This window comes from Callorhinus ursinus, unplaced genomic scaffold (assembly GCF_003265705.2).
Source record: "Callorhinus ursinus isolate GAN/ISIS: 27379988/994484 unplaced genomic scaffold, GSC_fseal_2.0 scaffold6, whole genome shotgun sequence".
Taxonomy (NCBI): Eukaryota; Metazoa; Chordata; class Mammalia; order Carnivora; family Otariidae; genus Callorhinus; species Callorhinus ursinus.
In genome coordinates this window covers 37,079,316-37,096,223 of record NW_027397068.1, presented here as the reverse complement: position 1 = coordinate 37,096,223, position 16,908 = coordinate 37,079,316, and the positions used below count along the sequence as shown (strand labels likewise).

At 37.6% G+C, this 16,908-nt stretch overlaps 1 protein-coding gene across 7 annotated transcripts in view; it reads left to right on the top strand.

Moving 5' to 3' along the window:
• Positions 1–16,908, top strand: part of MCM9 (minichromosome maintenance 9 homologous recombination repair factor) — a 189,028-nt gene that overhangs the window by 34,795 nt on the left and 137,325 nt on the right. The window lies entirely within an intron of this gene.

Sequence of the window (16,908 nt, the reverse complement as noted above, 5' to 3'; positions counted from 1 at the left end):
CTCCCGCTCCCGGAATGGACTCGGAAACTTTAACTGCGGCTCCACCTGCTGGTGTGGATTAGGACAAAGGCGGAGAACAAAGTGAGTGGAATACGGGCTGGGAGGCCCGCGCGGAGGCCGCCGGCGGCAACGGGGGGTGGGAGGGGGAAGGGCGGCGCAGGCCCCGCCTCCGGCCCGGCGGCTCCCGCGCCTCACGTCGGGCGTGGCCGCGGCGGGGCGGGGCGGGGGTCGGAGGAGGCGTGGCCGCGACGGGGAGGCGTGCTCGCGGCCGGCGAGGCGGCGGGAGGGCGCGATTCTGGGCGACGCCCGCCCCTCGGGTTTTTGCTTGGTGTGATTTCTGCTTGGATTTTGTTTTTTGGTTTTTTTTTTTTTTTAACGCTCTTTTACATCAGTCCAACGGTTGTGTCGTCTCTCTACTGAATTTAGAGCTGTGATTCGGTTGTCTATACTGGGTTAGGTTCCGCTGTCTACGTACAGGGTAACATTTGGGGTGGAGAGAAGGGTTGGTTGCAGTGGAAATAAATTGTATTTTATAGACCCCATGCCAGCTCGAAAGGAGCAAAGCCATTTTGGAAATCTAGTTCTTGGTCAATATCTGCGTTTGGGCACTACAGCGCCGTTAGTTAAATAGACACAAAATGAAGGGTGAAGAGAGGCTTTTCCACGCACACTTTGCTTGGAAAATCTGAATAGGTGATATTTGGGCTGCACCTGGGTCTCCCGTTCTAATCTGGAAAGCCCTAGAATAAGAAAAAGATTGCTAGAGATGTGATCAGTTACACCCCAGGTTTCTGTCGTTTGGTGAACATAAACAGGAACATAAAAAGAAAATGGAAGTGTCAGGAAACCAAAGGGCAAAAAATATAAGAAAGGGAAAGGAAGAGTAAAGACAGCAGCATACCAGGACATAGGATTTTCAAAAAATTTATGACAAACCGTTACTAAATAAAAATTTGTGGTACCACAAACAAGTTTTTTAAGGAGTCTTTGCTTGATTCATTGGCATTCATGTCAATTCATTTATGCTGTTTGACTACCATTGTGGGGAAAGGGACAGGTTTTAACCCATTTGTGGCGTTGAACAATTTTTGTTTACCTAGTGAGAGTGCTATATTTCTTTTAATACCTGCTGTTCATAAACCATTATTTTTTTCCCTTCAGTGTTTTGAGTGAAACCAATGACCTTGGCTAATTAAATTCAGAGAAAATATTATTTCTTAAGTACCATCTGTGCCGAAGGAGTTGTTTTTTAGTATAGTGCCCAGGATTTTGAGTTGTCATTCTTTCGGCATTGTTCATACTTAAGTAGGTTGCTGTTGATGTGGCTTCTTTATCTGCTGGTCTTTTGAAAGTTAATATGGCACAGGTAATACCAGGCCTCCCCATATTTAGGAAAACTACTTAGAGTGGGGGTTCTCATTTTATTGGCAATGGATTAAACAGTAAACCAGAACCTACCAGAAAAGGTTACCTCAAGCCCAGTTGTTTGTGTGGTGATAGATGCAGATTACTGTGACTGATAAACTATATTCTCTGTTCACTCCTAATAGTGCTGGTCCTAACACTAGCCAAGATAAAGTGTTAATTGCTGTATGCTGTTAAGATACACTAGATATGTAAGATAAATGGCCGTTTGAAGATTAAAACATGACTCCCTTGAGAATGGTGTATACAGTTTTCTGATTGTTGCAGGCACTCTTAAGAGGAGATTCTAATTTACTTGCTTTATAAAAATGACATTATAAGCCTGGTAAAATAAAGTGTATTTTGCAGTCTGACCGTAGGTATGCCTTCCATAAAACTTGATGCATCAAGAACTGAAAAGATCAACCTGGATACCACTAGTTTGGCTTATTTTCTTTAAAACCTTTTGTTTAACATGTCATATACAACCATATTTAAGGGAAAAATGACCCTCCTTAATAGTCCACTGGAAGCCACAAATATTGGCTCTGGACCTCTCATGTTGCCTGTCCTAACTCTTTTATTATTGCTCCTCAGAAACATTAAAGAGCCTTTGAGCACTTTTTTCCCATAGTTTCTTCACCGTTGACAATACTTCGCAAAAAAGGTCAAAGGAATTCCCAGATGTGCGGTGGCATATTTCAAATCTCATAGAAGGGAAAACATTGTAAAAGTATCACTGGTTTCAGAGACAAGTTATAAGATCTCTTGCTGGACAACTTTTTGGTGACTCTGAAACAGCTAACCATATTGTAATAGATGGGGCACCATGAGTGTCTTCATTTATTAAGTACCCAAGGGGACCCATATGATGCTTGGAGGGCTACATAGAATATAATCTCCAAAATTGCTTCTCTCTGTACAGATTATGTGGGAGAAGGATGGTTGAAAGAGATCCTTTGGGTTCTAAGATGAACAAAGCCTAAACTAGTGCCTCTGGAACAGAGATAAATGAACCTAGTTAGCTATTGTTATAGGCTGAACTGTGTCCCCCCACCCCATTCATATGTTGAAGCCCTAACTCTCCAGTACCTCAGAATGTGACTGTTTTTGGTGATAAGGCCTTTAAAGAGGTCGTTAAGTTAAAATGAATTCCTGAAAGTGGGCCCTAATCCAATCTAACTGGTGTCCCTAGATAGGAGGGAATTTGGACGTAAAGAGAGACAGTAAGGGTAGCATACACAGAGAAAAGACCATCTGAGGACACAGCAAGAAGGCAACTATTTGCAAGCCAAAGAGAGGCTGTAAAAGAAACCAACCCTGCTGACACCTTAATCTTGTACTTCTAGCCTCCAAAACTGTGAGAAAATACATTTATATTGTGTAAGCTACCCAGGCTGGTATTTTGTTATAGTGGCCCTAGCAAAAGAATACAGCTACAATTATTTTCCCTCACAGTTAGGCATATTTGGCAATCTAAATTTATTTAATCCAGTTATTGGTCTGTTATCAAGTGCTTTCTGTGGTGTGAAATGAGGTGACCATTTAGCCATGCCAGTAGGTTGTGGCGGGGTGTGGAGTGGTGTGCCGTAGCTATTCAGAGAAAGTACCTACTGGTGTTGGGCATACAACTTAAAATCTGAAGGGACAAGATGCAGCTTGCTTCCTTGCTCCAAAGCTCCTCTGCAGAGGGCTTTTTAAGAATCTTAAACTTGAAGTCACACACAAAAGATGAAAGAGTGAATTAAAATGAACTAGAACTAAATTGAATTAAAATACACTGAATTAAAATATATTATAACTAAGATTTAAATCAGGTCTCAGCTCCTGCCTGCTGCAGAAGTTATAGGAATGGAAGTGCTAACCTCTTGCTTTTGTTCAAATCCTGGATTTCCACCTGGGGTAATTATATTAGCCCTGCATTTAATTCTCTTTAAAGAGACATTTGCATTATTGACCACATCTTTTAAAAAAAATTCTCACGTAAGGCTTGTTGTAGTATGATCTTTAGTTAGTTTAAAGGGCTCCCAATTATTTATTAGTTACAGGATGTCAAAATTTAATGAATTTTAATCATTTTTAAAAGAATTTATTTATTTATTTATTTATTTATTTATTTATTTATTCATTTATTTATCAGAGATAGAGTACAAGGAGGGGCAACGGCAGGCAGAGGGAGAAGCAGGCTCCCTGCTGAGCAAGGAGCCTGATGTGGGACTCCATCCCAGGACCCTGAGATCATGACTTGAGCTGAAGGCAGACGCTTAACCAACTGAGCCACCCAGGCATCCCTTAATGGATAGTTTTAAATAAGATTTTCTATATAAATGTAGAATGTCAAGATTTGCTGGAGTTTACATTTCTAAAAGGAATAAATCCTACAGTAATGATTTTAATAACTCATTATATAGAGAGAGCATTTATTATGTGAAATTGTCCTAGTGTCTGTGGAATAGTCAAAGACAAAACATACATAGACTTTATTGGAAAGATAACTATGTAATCAAGTGAGTATGGTACAAAATAGAATGTGTTAGATGCAACTTTAGTTATTCTTAAAGTTCTGTGGGAGGCAAAATAGAGTATCACAATAAAGGCTATGTGTGTATGTGTGTTCATGTGTGTATAGTTTATGTGTATATATATATATATACATATATGGTAAGATATATATATGGTACATATGTATATATATGGTGTGATGCTTTCTTTATCATTTGTAAAGAACGTTTAAATAACCTTTTTTTAAGCTTCAAAACATCCTGGGATGGTAGGAGGGTAGGGTATTATCATTCCACATAACAAATGAAGACACGGGTGCTCAGAAACTTGTTCCTTTAATTGCTGACCTAGTGCTTCTCTAGTCTCTCTCTCCTCTGTCAGATATTTAAAGTGGCCTTTATGAGTAGAAAAAGCAATTGGTATCATTTCCTCGAAGAACCCAGAGGCTGGCAGACATAGTAGTAATGTCTTGCTTAATGAACTCTTGAGGAACACAAGTCCATGAATGATGTTAGCGCAGGTATATACTGGGAGTGAGAGGAGGCTCAGCCAAGGCAAAGCTATGGGAGTCTCCCCCTTGAGGCACTACAGAGGTCAAGCCTCCTGTTGCAGAAGGGATGTCTGGGGGAGGATGGAACTACACATCCTAGAATGCTTTGCTATATTTTTTTTTAAAGATTTTATTTATTTATTTGAGAGAGAGAGAATGAGAGATAGCATGAAAAGGAAGAGGGTCAGAGGGAGAAGCAGACTCCCCGCTGAGCAGGGAGCCCGACGTGGGACTCAATCCCGGGACTCCAGGATCATGACCCAAGCCGAAGACAGTCGCTTAACCAACTGAGCCACCGGTTTCCATATGTGTTACATAAAGTATGACCCCCCCCATTCTGTGTTCCACCTCATTAATAACATTTTCACTGTTTTGTGTTCACTGCTACCCATCATTAGGTTACAAATTTGTTGAAGATATAAACAACTGTTTGTTGTTGACAGTTTGTTGATGTTAATATCATTATAGTGTTTCTGACCAGAAGAATATGAATGGAAATGCTTAATAATTATTTTCTATTTCTTGTATCTACTCTTTTACCATGTGTTCTTACCCCTCTAATAAACGAAGCTCCTTGTAAATTCATTTTCCTCTTGAACTCAGTCTCCGCTCATCCATCTTCCTTCATGTTTTATATTCAGTCCTTTTCTCTTTAACCTTCTACCTTTCATTCATCAGATGCTCTCTTTTTCCGAAATCAGGAGAATTGTGTGGTAAGTAGAGAAAGGACTCAAATCTTTAAAACCTCTCTAGGCTAGAGCACTGCTTGCACAAAGCCACTGCTAAGCATAGCAGCATTTCTAGTTGGTTACTATAGAGACAATCAGCATTAGATGGAGCCTCGCTTGATGGAAGCTAGGCAAGGAGGCTTTGTGAGATTGGAGGCCTCATATGCAGGGTCATGTGGAAGAGGCCAAAACCTAGGAAAGATAGGAAGAGGAAAGGTTTCACAAATGAGCTAATAGGTAATTAATTGATAGATTTTAGGTTGGTTAAATCTGTGCCTGCAAAAGCCTTGAATCCAGTGCACAAGGAATCTACTTCTAAGAACCCCAGTATGATTACAATTTTTTTTTAAATAACAGCTGTGCTGCTATGAACATTTGTGTACAAATTTTGTGCAGGACTTATGTTTCCATTCCTTTGGTTATATGCTTAATTAAGAGTGGAATTGCTGGGTCATATGGTAACTCCTTTTGAGGAACTACCAGGCTGTTTTCCAAAGTGGCTGCACCACTTTACATTCCCACCACCAACATGTGAGCGTTCCAATTTCTCCACATCCTCACCAAGGCTTGTTATTACATCTTTTTGATTATAGCCATGGGTGGTATGTGAAGTGGTATCTCATTGTGTTTTGACTTATATTTCCCTGATGGCTAAAGATGTTGTGCATATTTTGTTTGCTTATTGGCCATTTGTATATCTTCTGTGGAGAAATGTCTGTTCAGATCCTTTGGTCATTTAAACAATTGGGTTTTTGTCTTTTTCTAATTGAGTTGAAAGAGTTCTTTATATATCCTAGTATATGTGCTACCGAAGCAATCACAAGTTCTTTATGTATTCTTTTTTTTTTTAAAGATTTTATTTATTTATTTGACAGAGAGAGACACAGCGAGAGAGGGAACACAAGCAGGGGGAGGGGGAGAGGGAGAAGCAGGCTTCCCACTGAGCAGGGAGCCTGATGCGGGGCTTGATCCCAGCACCCTGGGATCATGACCTGAGCGGAAGGCAGACGCGTAATTACTGAACCACTCAGGCGTCCCAGTTCTTTATATATTCTAAATACAAGGCTCTTATCAGAGACTTTCAGAGACTTGTATATATGAGGTTCAGAAAAATTTTCTCCCATTCTGTGAGGGTTTTTTTTTTCCTTTTTCTTTGGGTGGTGGCCTTTGCTGCCCAAAAGCTCTTAATTTAGATGAAGTCCAGTTTATCTATTTTGCTTTTTTTGCTTGTTCTTTTCATGTCACTTCTTGAAAACACTGCCATTATAATCAAAGGTCATGAAAATTTACACCTGTTTTTATTTAATTGAAGCATTTTATACATTTACTTTATTTTTGTTTTCTTCGAGGATTTTAAGTTTCATTTTTTAAGGTTTTATTATAATATTCAGTGTATTTAAACTAAAATTAAAAAAAAAAACAGTTCACCCATTTCTCCCTCCATTCCAATAGATTGGTAACCACCAATCTACCTCTTGTTTCTATGAGCTTGATTCTCTATATCTATGAGCTTTTTTAGATTTCACGTGTAAGAGAGATCATGCAGTATTTGTCTTTCTCTGTCTGACTTATTTTACTTAGCATAGTGTCCTCAAGGTTTATCCATGTGTTGTGAATGGCAAGATTTCATTCTTTTTTATGGCTTAAATAATATTCCATTGTGTATATATACTACAATTTCTTTATTCATCCATCAACACTTAGGTTGTTTTCGTGTCTTGGCTATTGAGGGAATAATGCTGCAGTGAACATGGAAGTGCATATATCTTTTCTAGTTAATGTTTTTGTTTTCTTCAGACAAATACCTAAAGTGGAATTGTTGGTTGGTTTTCCTCTAAGAGTTTTATACTTTTAGCACCTTATATTTAAGTCTTTGATACAGTTTGAATTATTTTTGTATATGATGTGAAGTAGGGGTCCAAATTCATATTTTTGCATGTGGATGTCCAATTTCCCAGCAGTATCATTTGAAAAGACTATTCTTTCCCCCAAGAATGAATTGACCATAAATGTATGGGTTTATTTCTGGACAATCAATCCTGTTCTGTTGGTCTGTAACTTATGCCATTACCATATTGTCTTGATTATTGTAGCTTTGTAGTAAGTTTTGAAGTCAAGAAGTGTGACTCTTCCAACTTTGTTCTTTTTCAAGATTATGTTGGCTACTTGGGATTCATTGAACTTCCATATGAATTTTAGTATCACTTTATCAATTTCTACAAAGAAGATAGTTGAGATTTTGATAGGGATTGCATTAAATCTGTAGAAACCTTTGGGGAATATTGTCATCTTAACAATATTAAGTCTTCCAGCCTGGGTGGCTCAGTCAGTTAAGTCTCTGCCTTCGGATCATGTCATGATCTCAGGGTCCTGGGATCAAGCCCCATGTTGGGCTCCCTGCTCAACAGGGAGTCTGCTTCTCCCTCTCCCCCTGCTTATGCTTGCTTGTGCTCTCTCTCTCTCAAAAAAATAATAAAATCTTTAAAAAAAAGTGTATAGGCATACAACTGATTTTTAAAAATTGATTTTATATTCTCAAACTTGCTGAACTCATTTATTAGTTGTAATAAATTTTTTGTTGATTCCTTAGGATTTTCTGTATGCAAGATTATGTTATCTGCAAATAGAAATAGTTTTACTTCTTCGTTTCCCCCTCTGGATGCCTGTTATTTCATTTTTGGCCTAATTGCCCTTTCTGGAATCTCCAGTACAGTGTTTAATAGAAATAGTGAGAGTGGGGTTGCCTGGGTGGTTCAGTTGGTTGAGTTCCCAACTCTTGGTTTAGGTTGAGGTCCTGGTCTCCAGGTTGGGTCCTAGGATCAAACCAGCATGGGGCTCTGTGCTCAGCAGGGAGTATGCTTCTCTTCTTCCTCTCCTTGTGCCCCTCCCTGCGCCCCCCATGCTCTCTCTCTCAAATAAATAAATAAATCTAAAAAAAAAAATAGAGGAACATCCCTATCTTGTTTCTGATCTTATCAAGAAAACATTGAGTCATACACCATTAAGAATGTTTAGTTGTGGGTTTTCTATAGATGCCCTTTATCAAGTTGAGGAATTTGCCTTCTGTTCCTAGTTTGTTGAATGTTTATACATAAAAGAGTATTGAATTTTGTCAAATGTTTTTGCTGCCTCTGTCGAGGTGATCATGTGCTTTTTGTCCTTTATTCTATTCATATGAGAATGCTACATAAATTGGTTTCCAGATCTACATCAATCTTATATTTCTCAAGATAAATCCCACTCGGTCATGGTGTATAATTCTTTTTATATATTGTTGGATTTGGTTTGCTAGTATTTTGTTGAGGCTTTTTGTATTTGTAGTCATAAGAGATATTGGTCTTTAGTATTCTTGTGATGTTTTGCTTTTTGGTATGTGGGTAATACCGACCTCATAGAATGAGTTAGGAAGTGTTCCCTCCTCTTCAACTTCTAAAGAGTTGTGAAGAATTGTAACTTGATTTTTTAGATGTTTGGTAGAATTCACCAGTAAAGCTATCTGTGTATGGGTTTTTCTTCGTGAGTAGTTTATTATTATTACTAATTCAGTCTCTTCACTTATTATAGGTCTATTGAGATTTTCTTTTTTTCTTGAGTCAGTTTCGGTAGTTAGTGTCTTTCTAGGAATTTGTCAGTTTCATCCAGGTTATAGAAGTAGTTAACACACAGTTGTTCATTGTATTCCCTTATAATAATCCTTTTTATTTTTCTAAAGTCAGTAATAATGTCTCATCTTTGAGTCCTGATTTTAGTAATTTGATTCTTTTATTGGTTTGGTCAGGTACCTAAAAGACTGTCAACTTTTGGTTTTATTTTCTCTGTCATTTTTATATTGTCTATTTCAGTTTCTGCTCTAATATTTATTATTTCCTTCTTTCTGCTTGCTTTGGATTTAGTTTGCTTTTTTTTTTTCTTTTCCAGTGTCTTAAGTGGAAGCATAGATTATTGATTTTAGATTTTTCTTCTTTTTAAATGTAGTCATTTATACCTATAAGTTACTCTCTAAGAACTGCCCTAGTTGCATCCCATAAGTTATGGTAAGTTGTGTCCTCATTTTCTTTCCTCTCAAAGTATTTTCTAATTCCTTTTTCATATTTTATTAATTTATTAAAAGTAATTTCTACACCCAATGTCCGGTCTGATTACTTTTTTATACAGCTACCTATTCATTGCGTGGGTGTCTTTCTGCACTATCTCTGACAAATGGACATTCCACATTTGCTTACATAATTACTTTGATGAAAAGTTACTGCTTTGTAAAGTAGCCCGTTCCATTTTAAGCACCTCAGGTTTTCCCGTAGTTCCCTATAAAATTCTGCGTGATGGTCTCTGTTATTTCTTTTGAAGCAGCCCCCAATTAGTCTAATTTCTCTTCCAAAGGATAGTTCTCTAAGTATGTAAAAATTATTCTCTCTTCCCTAAATCTTTCAGGCTAATCATACCCTGTGCCATAAATTATTCTTTAAATAACATTATTTCCTTGTCCTTTATTATCTGTTTACCCTTCTCTTTTTTATTAGTATTTCTTTTAAAATTTGATGTCCCCAAAGTAAACATTAATACTCTAGATCAACAGTCAGCAACCTTTTTTCTATAAAAGGCCAGCTATAAATATTTTAGATTTTGACAGCCATACAGTGTTTATCATAACTACTTACCTCTGCCATTGTAGTGTGAAAGTAGCCATTGACAATAAGTAAATGATGAGCATGATTGTGTTGCAAAAAAACTGTTTTTACAAAAACAAGTGGTTGGGTCAGATTTTGCCCACAGATCATGGTTTGCTGACTTCTGCTCTAGATGTTATCTAACTAGCACAGAAGCCAGTGTGATTATATCTTCATTTGTGAATGCTATTCTCACATTAATATATTTTTAAAATTGTATTAAAATATTTCTCTGATCTTGGCATAGCCACTGCAGCCCTCCTTTGGTTACTGTCTAAAGTGTGTCTCTTGTAGACAACACATAGTTGGATCATGTCTTTATATTCATTCTACAAACTGCTTTTTATTAAAGTGTTTGTTTACATTTGACATACTTACTGATGGGGTAGGATTTATGAATGCTATTTTCCACTGCTTTCCACACAGCTTATGTCTTCTTTGTTGCGGTATTCTCCATTACTGCCTTCTTTTGTGCTTAATGTAATATTTAGTGTATCATTTTAATACCCTTTTGCTTCTTTTAATGTATTTTTTGGGGTTATTTTCTTAGTGGTTATCTTGGGGGTTATTATAACATCTTAATGTAAAACCAATCCAATTCAGATTAATAATAATTTGATTTTAATAGTATATAAAAATTTTGTTCCAGTATAATTCTGTTCCCTTCACTTTCTTTTGTGCTATTGTCATACAAATTTTATCTACATACGTTATAAGTTGATCAACACAGTTTTATAAATTTTGCTTTCTGTAGTTTTTACTTAGAAGAAAAGAGTTAACAACAAAATAACATTGATACCATCTTTAATATTTACCTATGTAGTTAACTTTACTGGTGTTTTTTATTTCTTTATGTGTACTTGAGTTACTGTCTTAGTGTTCTTTCATTTCAGCCTGAAAGACTCCCCTAGTATTTCTTTTTTTTTTTAATTTTTTATTGTTATGTTAAGCACCATACATTACATCATTAGTTTTTGATGTAGTGTTCCATGATTCATTGTTTGTGCATAACACCCACTGCTCCATGAAGAACGTATCCTCTTTAATACCCATCACCAGGCTAACCCATCCCCCCAAACCCCTCCTATCTAGAACCCTCAGTTTGTTTTTCAGAGTCCATCATCTCTCATGGTTTGTCTCCCCCTCCAATTTCCCCCCCTTCGTTCTTCCCCTCCTGCTATCATCTTCTTTTTTTTTCTTAACATATATTGCATTATTTGTTTCAGAGGTACAGATCCGTGATTCAACAGTCTTGCACAATTCACAGCGCTCACCATAGCACATAACCTCCCCAATGTCTATCACCCAGCCACTCCATCCCTCCCACCCCACTCCCACTCCAGCAACCCTCAGTTTGTTTCCTGAGATTAAGAATTCCTCGTATCAGTGAGGTCATGATACATGTCTTTCTCTGATTGACTTATTTCACTCAGCATAACACCCTCCAGTTCCATCCATGTCATTGCAAATGGCAAGATCTCATTCCTTTTGATGACTGCATAATATTCCATTATATATATAGACCACATCTTCTTTATCCATTCATCTGTCGATGGACATCTTGGCTCTTTCCACAGTTTGGCTATTGTGGACATTGCTGCTATAAACATCAGGGTGCACGTACCCCTTTGGATCCCTACATTTGTATCTTTGTGGTAAATACCCAGTAGTGCAATTGCTGGATCATATGGTAGCTGTATTTTCAACTTTTTGAGGAACCTCCATACTGTTTTCCAGAGTGGTTGCGCCAGCTTGCATTCCCACCAACAATGTAGGAGGGTTCCCCTTTCTCCGCATCCCCGCCAATATCTGTCGTTTTCTGGCTTGTTAATTTTAGCCATCCTGACTTGTGTGAGATGGTATCTCATTGAGGTTTTGATTTGGATTTCCCTGATGCCGAGCGATGTTGAGCAGTTTTTCATTTCTCTGTTAGCCATTTGGATGTCTTCTTTGGAAAAAGGTCTGTTCATGTCTTCTACCCACTTCTTGATTGGATTATTTGTTCTTTGGGTGTTGAGTTTGATAAGTTCTTTATAGATTTTGAATACTGGCCCTTTATCTGATATGTCATTTGCAAATATCTTCTCCCATTCTGTCAGTTGTCTTTTGGTTCTGTGGACTGTTTCTTTTGCTGTGCAAAAGCTTTTTATCTTGATGAAGTCCCAATACTTCATTTTTGCCCTTGCTTCCCTTGCCTTTGGTGATGTTTCTAGGAAGAAGTTGCTGCGGTTGAGGTCGAAGAGGTTGCTGCCTGTGTTCTGCTTTAGGATTTTGATGGACTCCTGTCTCACATTTAGGTCTTTCAACCATTTGGAGTCTGTTTTTGTGTGTGGTGTAAGGAAATGGTCCAGTTTCATTCTTCTGCATGTGGCTGTCCAATTTTCCCAACACCATTTGTTGAAGAGACTGTCTTTTTTCCATTGGACATTCTTTCCTGCTTTGTCAAAGATTAGTTGACCATAGAGTTGAGGGTCCATTTCTGGGCTCTCGATTCTGTTCCATTGATCTATGTGTCTGTTTTTCTGCCAGTACCATACTGTCTTGATGATGACAGCTTTGTAATAGAGCTGGAAGTCTGGAATTATGATGCCGTCAGCTTTGCTTTTCTTTTTCAACATTCCTCTGGCTATTCGGGGTCTTTTCTGGTTCCATACAAATTTTATGAGTATCTGTTCCATTTCTTTGAAGAAAGTGGATGGTATTTTGATGGGGATTGCATTGAATGTGTAGATTCCTCTAGGTAGCATTGACATCTTCACAATATTTGTTCTTCCAATCCATGAGCATGGAACATTTTTCCATTTCTTTGTGTCTTCCTCAATTTCTTTCATGAGTATTTTATAGTTTTCTGAGTACAGATTCTTTGCCTCTTTGGTTAGATTTATTCCTAGGTATCTTATGGTTTTGGGTGCAGTTGTAAATGGGATGACTCCTTAATTTCTCGCTCTTCTGTCCTGTTGTTGGTGTATAGGAATGCCACTGATTTCTGTGTATTGATTTTATATCCTGCCACTTTACAGAATTCCTGTATGAGTTCTAGCAGTTTTGGGGTGGAGTCTTTTTGGTTTTCTACATAAAGTATCATATCATTTGCAAACAGTGAGAGTTTGACTTCTTTGCTGATTTGGATGCCTTTTATTTCTTTTTGTTGTCTGATTGCTGTGGCTAGGACTTCTAATACTGTGTTGAATAGCAGTGGTGATAGTGGACATCCCTGCCACGTTCCTGACCTTAGGGGGAAAACTTACAGTTTTTCCCCATTGAGAATGGTATTTGCTGTAGGTTTTTCATAGATGGCTTTTATGATATTGAGGTATGTACCCTCTATCCCTATACTCTGAAGAGTTTTGATCAAGAAAGGATGCTGTACTTTGTCAAATGCTTTTTCTGCATCTATTGAGAGGATCATATGATTCTTGTTCTTTTGTTAATGTATTGTATCATGTTGATTGATTTGCGGATGTTGAACCAACCTTGCAGCCCAGGGATAAATCCCACTTGGTTGTGGTGAATAATCCTTTTAATGTACTATTGGATCCTATTGGCTAGTATTTTGGTGAGAATTTTTGCATCCATGTTCATCAAGGATATTGGTCTGTAATTCTCCTTTTTGATGGGGTCTTTGTCTGGTTTGGGGATCAAGGTAATGGTGGCCTCATAAAATGAGTTTGGAAGTTTTCCTTCCATTTCTATTTTTTGGAACAGTTTCAGGAGAATAGGTATTAATTCTTCTTTAAATGTTTGGTAGAATTCCCCTGGGAAGACATCTGACCCGGGGCTTTGTTTGTTGGGAGATTTTTGATGACTGCTTCAATTTCATTAGTGGTTATATGTCTGTTCAGGTTTTCTATTTCTTCCTGGTTCAGTTTTGGTAGTTGATACATCTCTAGGAATGCATCCATTTCTTCCAGGTTACCTAATTTGCTGGCATATATTTGCTCCTAATATGTTTTTATAATTATTTGTATTTCTTTGGTGTTGGTTGTGATCTCTCCTCTTTCATTCATGATTTTGTTGATTTGGGTCATTTCTCGTTTTGATAAGTCTGGCCAGGGGTTTATCAATCTTGTTAATGCTTTCAAAGAACCAGCTCCTAGTTTCGTTGATCTGTTCTACTGTTCTTTTGGTTTCTATTTCATTGATTTCTGCTCTGATCTTTATTATTTCTCTTCTCCTGCTGGGTTTAGGCTTTATTTGCTGTTCTTTCTCTAGCTCTTTTACGTGTAGGTTGTTAATTTGAGACCTTGCTTGTTTCTTGAGAAAGACTTGTATTGCTATATACTTTCCTCTTAGGACTGCCTTTGCTGTATCCCAAAGATTTTGAACTGTTGTGTTTTCATTTTCTTCGGTTTCCATGAATTTTTTAAATTCTTCTTTAATTTCCTGGTTGACCCATTCATTCTTTAGTAGGATGCTCTTTAGCCTCCATGTATTTGAGTTCTTTCCGACTTTCCTCTTGTGATTGAGTTCTAGTTTCAAAGCATTGTGGTCTGAAAATATGCAGGGAATAATCCCAATCTTTTGGTACCGGTTGAGACCTGATTTGTGACCTAGAATGTGATCTATTCTGGAGAATGTTCCATGGGCACTAGAGAAGAATGTGTATTCTGTTGCTTTGGGATGGAATGTTCTGAATATGTCTGTGAAGTCCATTTGGTCCAGTGTGTCATTTAAAGTCTTTATTTCCTTGTTGATCTTTTGCTTAGATGATCTGTCCATTTCAGTCAGGGGGGTGTTAAAGTCCCCCACTATTATTGTATTGTTGTCAATGTGTTTCTTTCCTTTTGTTATTAATTGCCTCATATAATTGGCTGCTCCCAATTATATATTGGTTTAAAATCTAATTTGTCTGATATAAGGATTGCCACCCCAGCTTTCTTTTGGTGTCCATTAGCATGGTAAATGGTTTTCCACCCCTTCACTTTCAACCTGGGGGTGTCTTTGGATCTAAAATGAGTCTCTTGTAGACAGCATATCGATGGGTCTTGTTTTTTAATCCAATCTGATAGCCTGTGTCTTTTGATTGGGGCATTTAGTCCATTTACGTTCAGGGTAACTATTGAAAGAAATGAATTTAGTGCCACTGTATTGCCTGTAAGGTGACTGTTACTGTATATTGTCTGTGTTCCTTTCTGGTCTGTGTTGCTTTTCGGCTCTCTCTTTGCTTAGAGGACCCCTTTCAATATTTCTTGTAGGGCTGGTTTCGTGTTTGCAAATTCCTTTAGTTTTTGTTTGTCCTGGAACCTTTTTATCTCTCCTTCTATTTTCATTGACAGCCTAGCTGAATATTGTATTCTTGGTTGCATATTTTTCTCATTTAGTGCTCTGAGTATATCATGCCAGTCCTTTCTGACCTGCCAGGTCTCTGTGGATAGGTCTGTTGCCAATCTAATGTTTCTACCATTGTAGGTTACAGATCTCTTCTCCCAGGCTGCTTTCAGGATTTTCTCTTTGTCTCTGAGACTCGTAAGTTTTACTATTAGATGTCGGGGTGTTGACCTATTTTTATTGATTTTGAGAGGGGTTCTCTGTGCCTCCTGGATTTTGATGCCTGTTTCCTTCCCCAAATTAGGGAAGTTCTCTGCTACAATTTGCTCCAATATACCTTCTGCCCCCCCCCCCTCTTCTTCTTCTAGGATCCCAATTATTCTAATGTTGTTTCGTCTTATGGTATCACTTACCTCTCAAATTCTGCCCTCATGATCCTGTAGTTGTTTCTCTCTCTTTTTCTCAGCCTCTTTATTTTCCATCATTTGGTCTTCTATGTCGCTGATTCTCTCTTCTGCCTCATTTATCCTAGCAGTTACTGCCCTCATTTTTGATTGCACCTCATGAATAGCCTTTTTGATTTCGACTTGGTTAGATTTTAGTTCTTTTATTTCTCCAGAAAGGGTTTCTCTAATAACTTCCATGCTTTTTTCAAGCCCAGCTAGTATCTTTAAAATCATGATTCTGAACTCTAGGTCTGACATTGTACTAATGTCCATATTAAGTAGGTCCCTGGCATCGGTACTACTTCTTGTTCTTTTTGTTGAGGTGATTTTTTCTGTCTTGTCCTTTTGTCCAAAGGAGAATAGATGAATGAGAGAACAAAATGCTAACAGGGTTATAACGTCCCCAGAAAATATACTCTAAACAAATCAGAAAAGACCTGAAACCAGAGGAAAAGAAAGGGGAAGAAAGAATAAAGAAAAAGAAAAAAAGAGAAAAAGATAGAAACAAACATAAACAGAACAAAACAAAACAAAAAACAGAATATGATCAAATATGATCAGGCTCGTGCATAGATCAGTGCCACACACTAGATTTTGGGTGTATTTTGTTCTTTTAGAAGAAAGTGCCTCCCAAAATTTTAAAGAAAGAAAAACTTATATATGTACAAAAATAACGGCTGATATGATGAAGGGATGGAATATGAGTGTAAAGATGAAAATTATAAAAAAATTTTATAAAAGGAATTGATAAGATAAGTTGTTTGCAAATAGAAAGAAGAGGATTTAAAAAAGAAAAAAGAAAAAAATGGGAGAGATTGTGATCGGGCAGGAGACTAGAAAAAAGCCATACACTAGAGATTTAGGGTATATTTTGATCTGTTAGGAGAAACTGTATCTCAAAATTTTAAAGAGAAAACAACTTATATATATGTGCCAAAAATAAGGGTAACTAATATGAAGGAATAGAATATGACTCTAAAAATGAAAAATAAAAATAATGTTTTTTTAAAAAAGGGATTGATGAGATGTTGGTTGAAAAAGGGAAAAAGAAAAATTCAAAAAAAAAAAAAAGACAGCTAAAAAAAAATTAACTTTGAAAGACTAAAGAATCATGGTAAAAAAGCCATGAATTCTATGTGCAGTATTCCCCTATCGCTGGAGTTCTGCCGTTCTCATTGATTGGTAAATTTGATCTTGGCTGGCTGTTCTTGCTGATCTTCTGGGGGAGGGGCCTGTTGCCCTGGTTCCCAAATGCCTTTGCTGGAGGCAGAATTGCCCTGCCCTTGCCGGTCTGGGCTAAGTAATCTGCTTGGGTTTGCCCTCGGGAGCTTTTGTTCCGGAACTGC